General features: G+C 39.4%; 1 pseudogene; it reads right to left on the bottom strand.

Moving 5' to 3' along the window:
- Positions 1 to 7,154: 7,154 nt before the first annotated feature.
- LOC100014314 (glyceraldehyde-3-phosphate dehydrogenase-like) lies at positions 7,155 to 8,157 on the bottom strand (annotated as a pseudogene).
- Between the last annotated feature and the right edge of the window lie 486 nt (positions 8,158 to 8,643).

The following is an 8,643-nucleotide window of genomic DNA, read 5'->3' as shown; positions in this document are numbered from 1 at the left end:
CTTCACCTCCATTTCCTAGCCTTTACTGCTCTCTGCCTTAGAACCAATATTTAATATTAATTCCAAGACAGGAAGTAAGGGTTTTAGAAACACTATCTTTTAATGTGTTTGGTTTCCTTTGTAATCCAATGAATTTTATTCTATGCATTTAAAAATGGGATTCTAAGAAAGGGGCCCCAAGTTTCACCAGACTGCCTACCAGAGGGATTCATGACATCAAGGTAAGAATCCCCAATTCTTAGAAATTAGGTAGATGAGGGGCATCTGGGTGGCTCAGAGAGTCAGGCCTAGAGGCAGGAGGTCCTGGGTTCAAATCTGACCTCAGACACTCCCCAGCTGTGTGACCCTGGGCAAGTCATTTGACCCCCATTGCCTAGCCCTTACTACTCATCTGCCTTGGAATCAATACACAGTATTAATTCCAAGATGGAAGGTGAGGGTTTAAAAAAAAAAAGAAAGAAATTAGGTAGATGAGACACGCTTTAAAAATGTATATACATACGTGTATGGCTAGAGAGATCAGCCTCGGTTTGTCTGTCTGACTGTGGTATATGGAACCCCAAATTTATAAAACAGATGAACTATGAAGTGATTATTCTCCTTACAAAGGATTTACTGCTGTTTCCTTTAATAGGAGGCTCTCTTTTTGCATAGAAAGTAGGATTAATTTTGCAAAAACTTCGTTTGCACCCAACCTCATGGGTTTCTTTATTGAGAAATTTGGTTTCGAGTTCTATTGGCCCACTTAAGCATTCAAATGTCTGCACAAGAACAAAAGACAGCAATCAAAAAGTCCCAAACGAGGGGCCAACAACAAAAGGATGATTGTCAAGGATTCTGCATGTACAGTTTGGTTACTTTCCATTCATTAAATGACACAAAAGCTGGGTATTAACTTGAATCAGTCCCAGCCTCATCCATTGTGTCTCACATGAGCTTCAGCCAACCTGGGCCTCTCGCTGTTCCTCATAGCCACGCTCCATCTCCTCTCTGCAGTTTTCTCTGCCTGTTCTGACTGGGAGGTGCTCCCTCCTCATTGGTGCCTCTTGGAATCCCAGATTCCCCCCACGGTTCACACGAAGTGCCATCCTCTATATTAATGCTTCCTTTATGCTCTTCAACATGACTCAGTACCCCAAAGGGCTTTTGTTTCTGTGGGGTATTAAAATGCATGTGTTCAAATGGTTAATTTATTTAAAACTAAAAGTAAAATCATCATATATGAACATAAATAGCATTTTACAAGGAGCTATGCTTTTCAAAACACGAGAAGAGTGATATCATGGCATGTTGTGCAAATCTCTGATGTTTGCTTTAATAGAAGACATTGAGGTCCTCTGATCTGCTTCTGCAATTGATTTGTTGTGATGTACTGTTTTGGTTAAAGTCCATGAAGGGAAAACTAGCCTCACACAGATATGCACTTACAAAGAGGAGGCTTATGTGAACAGGCAAAAAATATTATGAAAAGACTTTTGACCTTGAGGACCCTGTGAAAGGGTCTCAGGGACCCCCAAGAATCTGTGGACCACACTTGGAGAACCACTCGTCTACAGCGAGCCTGTCTTTCTCCTTTCTCCTTAGTTACCACCTACAAAGATTCTCTCTCTAGCTATGTATCTATGTATCTATCTATGCATCTATGTATGTATCAATCTATGTGTCTATGTATCTATCTATGTGCCTATGTATCTAAGTATTTATGTATCTAAGTATGTATCTAAGTATTTATGTATCTATCTATTTGTCTATGTATCTAAGTATGTATCTAAGTATTTATGTATCTAAGTATGTATCTAAGTATTTATGTATCTATTTGTCTATGTATCTAAGTATGTATCTAAGTATTTATGTATCTATCTATTTGTCTATGTATCTAAGTATGTATCTAAGTATTTATGTATCTAAGTATGTATCTAAGTATTTATATATCTATCTATTTGTCTATGTATCTAAGTATGTTTCTAAGTATTTATGTATCTAAGTATGTATCTAAGTATTTATGTATCTATATATCTAAGTATTTATGTATCTATCTATGTGTCTATGTATCTAAGTATGTATCTAAGTATTTATGTATCTAAGTATGTATCTAAGTATTTATGTATCTAAGTATTTATGTATCTAAGTATGTATCTAAGTATTTATGTATCTATTTGTCTATGTATCTAAGTATGTATCTAAGTATTTATGTATCTATCTATTTGTCTATGTATCTAAGTATGTATCTAAGTATTTATGTATCTAAGTATGTATCTAAGTATTTATGTATCTAAGTATTTATGTATCTAAGTATTTATGTATCTAAGTATGTATCTAAGTATTTATGTATCTAAGTATGTATCTAAGTATTTATATATCTATCTATTTGTCTATGTATCTAAGTATGTATCTAAGTATTTATTTATCTAAGTATGTATCTAAGTATTTATGTATCTATCTATGTGTCTATGTATCTAAGTATGTATCTAAGTATTTATGTATCTAAGTATGTATCTAAGTATTTATGTATCTATTTGTCTATGTATCTAAGTATGTATCTAAGTATGTATCTAAGTATTTATGTATCTAAGTATTTATGTATCTAAGTATGTATCTAAGTATTTATGTATCTATCTATTTGTCTATGTATCTAAGTATGTATCTAAGTATTTATGTATCTAAGTATGTATCTAAGTATTTATATATCTATCTATTTGTCTATGTATCTAAGTATGTTTCTAAGTATTTATGTATCTAAGTATGTATCTAAGTATTTATGTATCTATGTATCTAAGTATTTATGCATCTATCTATGTGTCTATGTATCTAAGTATGTATCTAAGTTTTTATGTATCTATGTATGTATCAAAGTATGTATCTATGTATCCATGTATCTAAATATTTATATATGTATATATCTATGTATCCATGTAGGTGTCTAGGTATCTATCTATGTACTTAAGTATGTATCTATGTATGTATACATCTATCTATCTATGTATGTATCCATCTATCTATCTATCTATCTATCTATCTAATTGTGTATGTATGTATCTGTCTATCTGTCTCTTTTAAACTTTCCATTTATATGGCACATTTTTAGTTGTTTAGTCATTTCAGTCATGTCTGACTCTTTGCGAGCTCATCTGGGGTTTTCTTGGCAAAGACTCTGGAGGTGGTGTGTCCCTTCCTTCTCCAGCTCATTTTACAAATGAGGAAATGGAGGCAAGCAGGTTGAAGTGGCTTGGCCTTGGTCTTTATCAGGTCTCCTTCCCCTGCTCCTCCTTTGATCAGAGAAAAACATTTCTTGGAGGGGTCTGGAGGATGCTGGACCTCTCATCTTCCCACTGGTGGCCTCATTCCATCCCCAGATCAGCTGATAACAATGTCCACATCAGGAGCCAAGGACAAATGGGTAGAGTTTTATCATGCTTCAGAGGAACTACTGGAGCACTCCAGAAATGGGACAGAAAATCTTCCAGCACCCAGAAGCTGTGACTTAACCTTTCTTGTGTGTGCTTTCTAAATCTGAGCTCCCTTTCCCCTGGACTCTGGATGTCTTTGTGGGGGAAGGAATGTATTGCACCAACTGTTCTTAATTGTGCCACCTTAGTAAATACCTCTTTCTAAAAACCAAATGGTTGACTGAATCTCAACTGATAACTTGAGGGAAGTACCTCAATGGGGGCTCAAGGCATTGGCTTTAGAGAATGTCCCTGAACTCCTCAGTCTCACCCCTAGGACCTGGAGGGAGGGATGCTGCCAAGCTCTGGGGACCCAACTCCTGAATGAGAGTGGAAGTTGGGATAAAGATCCTTAGAGTTTACACATTTGATATGGTTATTCACTGTCTACACAGACATAATACAAAGGGTTCTGGCTCTTGAACCTTATCCACTGGAGGTGATGGAATAGAGGGTGGTGGGTGTACACAGGTCAGATTTGCACATTAAGACAAATAGTTTGACAGCTGCATGGAGGATAGACTGGAGTGGGGATAGGCTTGAAGCAGGGATAGCAATTGCTATCAACAAAAGCTATGAAAATAGTCCAGATGTGAGGTGATGAAAGGCTCTTCCAGGGTGGTAGCAATGTTGGAAGATGGAAGAGATGAGAAGATGAAAGATGGAAGTTCCTTCCTCCCTCCTTTCTGTCTTCCCTCCTTTCTTTCTTTCTTTCTTTCTTTCTTTCTTTCTTTCTTTCTTTCTTTCTTTCTTTCTTTCTTTCTTTCTTTCTTTCTTTCTTTCTTTCTTTCTTTCTTTCTTTCTTTCTTTCTTTCTTTCTTTCTTTCTTTCTTTCTTTCTTTCTTTCTTTCTTTCTTTCTTTCTTTCTTTCTTTCTTTCTTTCTTTCTTTCTTCCCTCCTTCCTTCCTTTCTTCCTTCCTTCCTTCCTTCCTTCCTTCCTTCCTTCCTTCCTTCCTTCCTTCCTTCCTTCTTCCTTCCTTCCTTCCTTCCTTCCTTCCTTCCTTCCTTCCTTCCTTCCTTCCTTCCTTCTTCTTCTTTCTTTCTTTCTTTCTTTCTTTCTTTCTTTCTTCTTTCTTTCTTTCTTTCTTTCTTTCTTTCTTTCTTTCTTTCTTTCTTTCTTTCTTTCTTTCTTTCTTTCTTTCTTCTTTCTTTCTTTTCTTTCTTTCTTTCTTTCTTTCTTTCTTTCTTTCTTTCTTTCTTCTTCCTTCCTTCCTTCCTTCCTTCCTTCCTTCCTTCCTTCCTTCCTTCCTTCCTTCCTTCCTTCCTTCCTTCCTTCCTTCCTTCCTTCCTTCCTTCCTTCCTTCCTTCCTTCCTTCCATCTTCCTTCCTTCTTCTTTCTTTCTTTCTTTCTTCTTTCTTTCTTTCTTTCTTTCTTTCTTTCTTTCTTTCTTTCTTTCTTTCTTTCTTTCTTTCTTTCTTTCTTTCTTTCTTTCTTTCTTTCTTCTTTCTTTCTTTTCTTTCTTTCTTTCTTTCTTTCTTTCTTTCTTTCTTTCTTTCTTTCTTTCTTTCTTTCTTTCTTTCTTTCTTTCTTTCTTTCTTTCTTTCCCCTTACCTTCTGTTTCAGAATCAATACTGTGTATTGATTCCAAGAGTTGTAAGAGCTAGGCAATGGGGGTTAAGTGACTTGCTCAGGGTCACACAATTAGGAAGTGTCTGGAGTTAGATTTGAATCCAAGTCCTTCAGACTCCAGGTCTGGCTCTCAATCCACTGAGCCTCCTAGCTGCCTCCTGCCCTTTGGTTCTTTGAAGCACACAACGATTCATGATTAGTAGTAACATATGCCATTACTGGGACTATATGGACTTCTGTGTCAGAGAGCAGTTTGGGAGTATTGAGAGAGTTATACAACATCCAAAGGCATTCCAGCCTGTTCTGGGTCCAGGTCACTGGGCACTTGTAGCACCTGTGCAAGGGACTGATGGGTTAACTCTATGGAGTGCTCATCCAGCTGTTTCCTGTCCTCCTGGCTTGCCCTGTGTGGATTGCTCGATTGTCCCGTGTGTGTGTGCCGGGGCTCTGTGGTGGGCTTCTGCAAGCAGAAGCATCTGGAGGATCACATCATCTATCGAAAAAGCTTATGTCATCGGGGCTTTGACAAAGACATCCTCCATGAAAGGCGTAAATGCCTCCAGGAAGCATCTTTCCTGGGATCTATGGAAAAGGCGGTGAAAAAGAAGCTGGTGGTTCTCAGTGCCCCAGAGAGCAAGGATCCCCGGCGTCCATCCTCTCTCGAAATGATGGCATTTCTTCCACGAATTTGGGGCACCCTGCCCTTTCCAGCTGCTCATCTTGCCCAGGGTTCAGAGGACTGCGACTTAACCTTTTTCTTCAAATATGCTGAGAAATGAAGGTAAGAGAAGCAAATGCCCGAGAAGAGAAAATCTGGAGGTAATGATGGCATTTGCCAAACGCTGAGCTTTCAAGCACTCTTAGCAAACAGAAGTCTGAAAAAGAGGAGATTTGGACCATCCAATGTTTACTGAGAAGGGAGGTTCAGTCTCCCAGTACTATTTTGGGGGGAAACAGAGGGAGGGAAGACAGAGAAAGCCTACAGATTGGAAGAGTCGCCCACTTCCTGAAAACAGTCTTTTTCATACGTCGGATATTAAAGGACGATGATGGCAGCGCAACTATTTTAACATGAAGAAATCCAAACATAGAATTCTGAAAAGCAATTAGGTCAGCACCCACGTTAGGTCTAAGTCCCCAATGCCGGAGCTGCCTTCCTGGCCAGGCTCAGATAATTAGAGCAGCATCCGCATAGCAGCCCACCTCATTTTATACAAGAGATGCTTTCCTGAAAGCCCAAGTTCTGAAAAATAGTCAATGCTGGCAGTCTGGAGGAAAACAGGCAGCCTGGGAATGGGTCCAGCTGTTTGGGCAAGTAATTCAGAGTTCAGTGATAAAAGCTACCCAATTTCCATATCCCATGACCCACCATTGGGTTTATACCCCAAGGATGTGGGTGAGGAACACCCCTAGTATTACTATTTGTAAAGGCAAATAAATAAACAAATAAAAGATATAGAAGCAAACTATTGGGGAATGGTTGAATAAATTAGGACACGTCTATGTAGTAGAATATTACGTCCCCCAAAGGAAAGAGAATTATAAGGAGTCCTCCCAAATGTAAAAATTGCTTTTATATTTAATTGAAAAAATAAAATGTTTTAAAAATATATTAAAAAGATTATTAAAAAAAAAGAATCTCAGGGGCAGCAAGGTGGCTCAGTGGATTGAGATCCAGGACTAGAGTTAAGAGGTCCTGGGTTCAAATCTGCCCATTTTGGATTTATCTTAGTATAGGATGTGAGATGTTGATCTAAATCTAATTTCTCTCGTACTGTTTTCCAATTGTCCCAGAAGTTCTTGTCCAAAGGTGAGTTTTTGTTCCAAAAGCTGGGCTCTTTGGGTTTATCGAACACTAGCTTGCTGAAGTCACTTACCCCAAGTCCATTCCATCAATCTTCCCTTCTACTTCTTACCCGGTACCATAGTGTTTTGTTTTGTTTTTGCACTGAATGTGATGACTTTATTGATGGTACAGAAGATAGGACTCTATGCTCTCTACAGGGGTGCTTCGGGGCAGGGATGGGAATGGGAAATGGGATCCCCAGCATAGAGACATAGGTTATTATGGATGTGGGCTCCCCAGTGGTGGAACTACTTTTTTTTTGGCTGGGGATGAAGATCCTCAGCTTTCCACTTTACTCCTTGGAGGCCATGTACATCATGAGGTCTACTACCTGGTGGCTGTAACTGTACTCATTGTCATACCAAGAAATGAGCTGGACAAAATGGTTGTTGAGGCAATGCCAGTGCCAGCATGGAAGGTAGAAGAGTGGGTGTCACTGTTAAAGTCACAGGATACAACCTGGTCCTCTGTGTAGCTCAAGATGCCCTTCAAGGATTCCTCTGCAGCTTGCGTCACCACCTTCTTAATATCATCGTATTTGGCAGCTTTCTGCAGGTGGCAAGTCTGATCCACCACGGACACATGGGGAGCAGGAACACGGAAGGCCATGCTTGTGAGCTTCCCGTTCAGCTCAGGAATGACCTTGCCCACAGCCTTGGCAGCACCAGTGGAATCAGGGATGATATTCTGGGCAGCCCCATGCCCATCATGCCACAGCTTGCCAGAGGGGCCATCTCCTGTCTTCTGGGTAGTGGTAATGGCATGGACTGTGGGCATGGGTCCTTCCACGATGCTGAAGTTGGCATGAATGATGTTGGCTAAGGGGGCCAAGCAGTCGTGCAGGAGGCATTACTGATCATCTTGAGGGAATTCTCTTATTTCTCATGGTCCACCCCCATCAAGAACATTGGGGCATCAGCAGAAGGGGCAGAGATAATGACCCACTTGGCTCCACCCTTCAAGCGAGCTACAGCCTTTTTCATGGTGGTGAAGACATCAGTGGACTCCACAGTGTACTCGGCTCCAGCATCTCCCCATTTAATGTTGGTGGGATACCGCTCCAAGAAGATGGTAATGGCTTTTCCATTGATCACCAGCTTTCCATTCTCTGACTTTACAGTGCCCTTGCACTTGCCATGGATGGAACCATATTGGAACATGTAAACCATATAGTTGAGATCAATGAAGGGGTCCTTGATGGTCACAACTTCTACTCCACTGCAGTTGAATTCTGCCCTAGTCACCAGGCGTCCAATATGACCAAATCCATTGACTCCAACCTTCGCCATCTTGTCTAAGGGATGCAACTAGAGCAGAGGATTCTGGCAGTGAGCTTGAAAGAAGAGCTGAGAGCCTACCATATTGTTTTGATAACCACTGTTTTATAGTACAGTTTAAGATCTGGTACTGCTAGGCTACCTTCCTTCACTTTTTTTTCATTATTTCCCTTAATATTCTTGATCTTTTGTTCTTCCAGATGAACTTCGTGGTAATGTTTTCTAATTCTATAAAAAGGTTTTTGGTAGTTTGATATGTATGGCACTGAATAAGTAAAACAGTTTAGATAGGATTGTCATTTTTATTATATTAGCTTGTCCTATCCATGAGCAATTAATGTTTGTCCAGTTGTTTAGATCTAGTTTCATTTGTGTGAAAAGTGTTTTATAGTTGTGTACACATAATTCCTGACTTTGTCTTGGCAGATAAACTCCCAAATATTTTATATTGTCTAAAGTGATCATGGGTTCAAATTTGACCTCAGACATTTACTAGCTGTGTGA

Source organism: Monodelphis domestica, chromosome 2 (assembly GCF_027887165.1).
Source record: "Monodelphis domestica isolate mMonDom1 chromosome 2, mMonDom1.pri, whole genome shotgun sequence".
Classification (NCBI taxonomy): domain Eukaryota; kingdom Metazoa; phylum Chordata; class Mammalia; order Didelphimorphia; family Didelphidae; genus Monodelphis; species Monodelphis domestica.
Note: the sequence above shows the minus strand (reverse complement) of the source record. Positions and strands in the feature narration are given on the sequence as shown.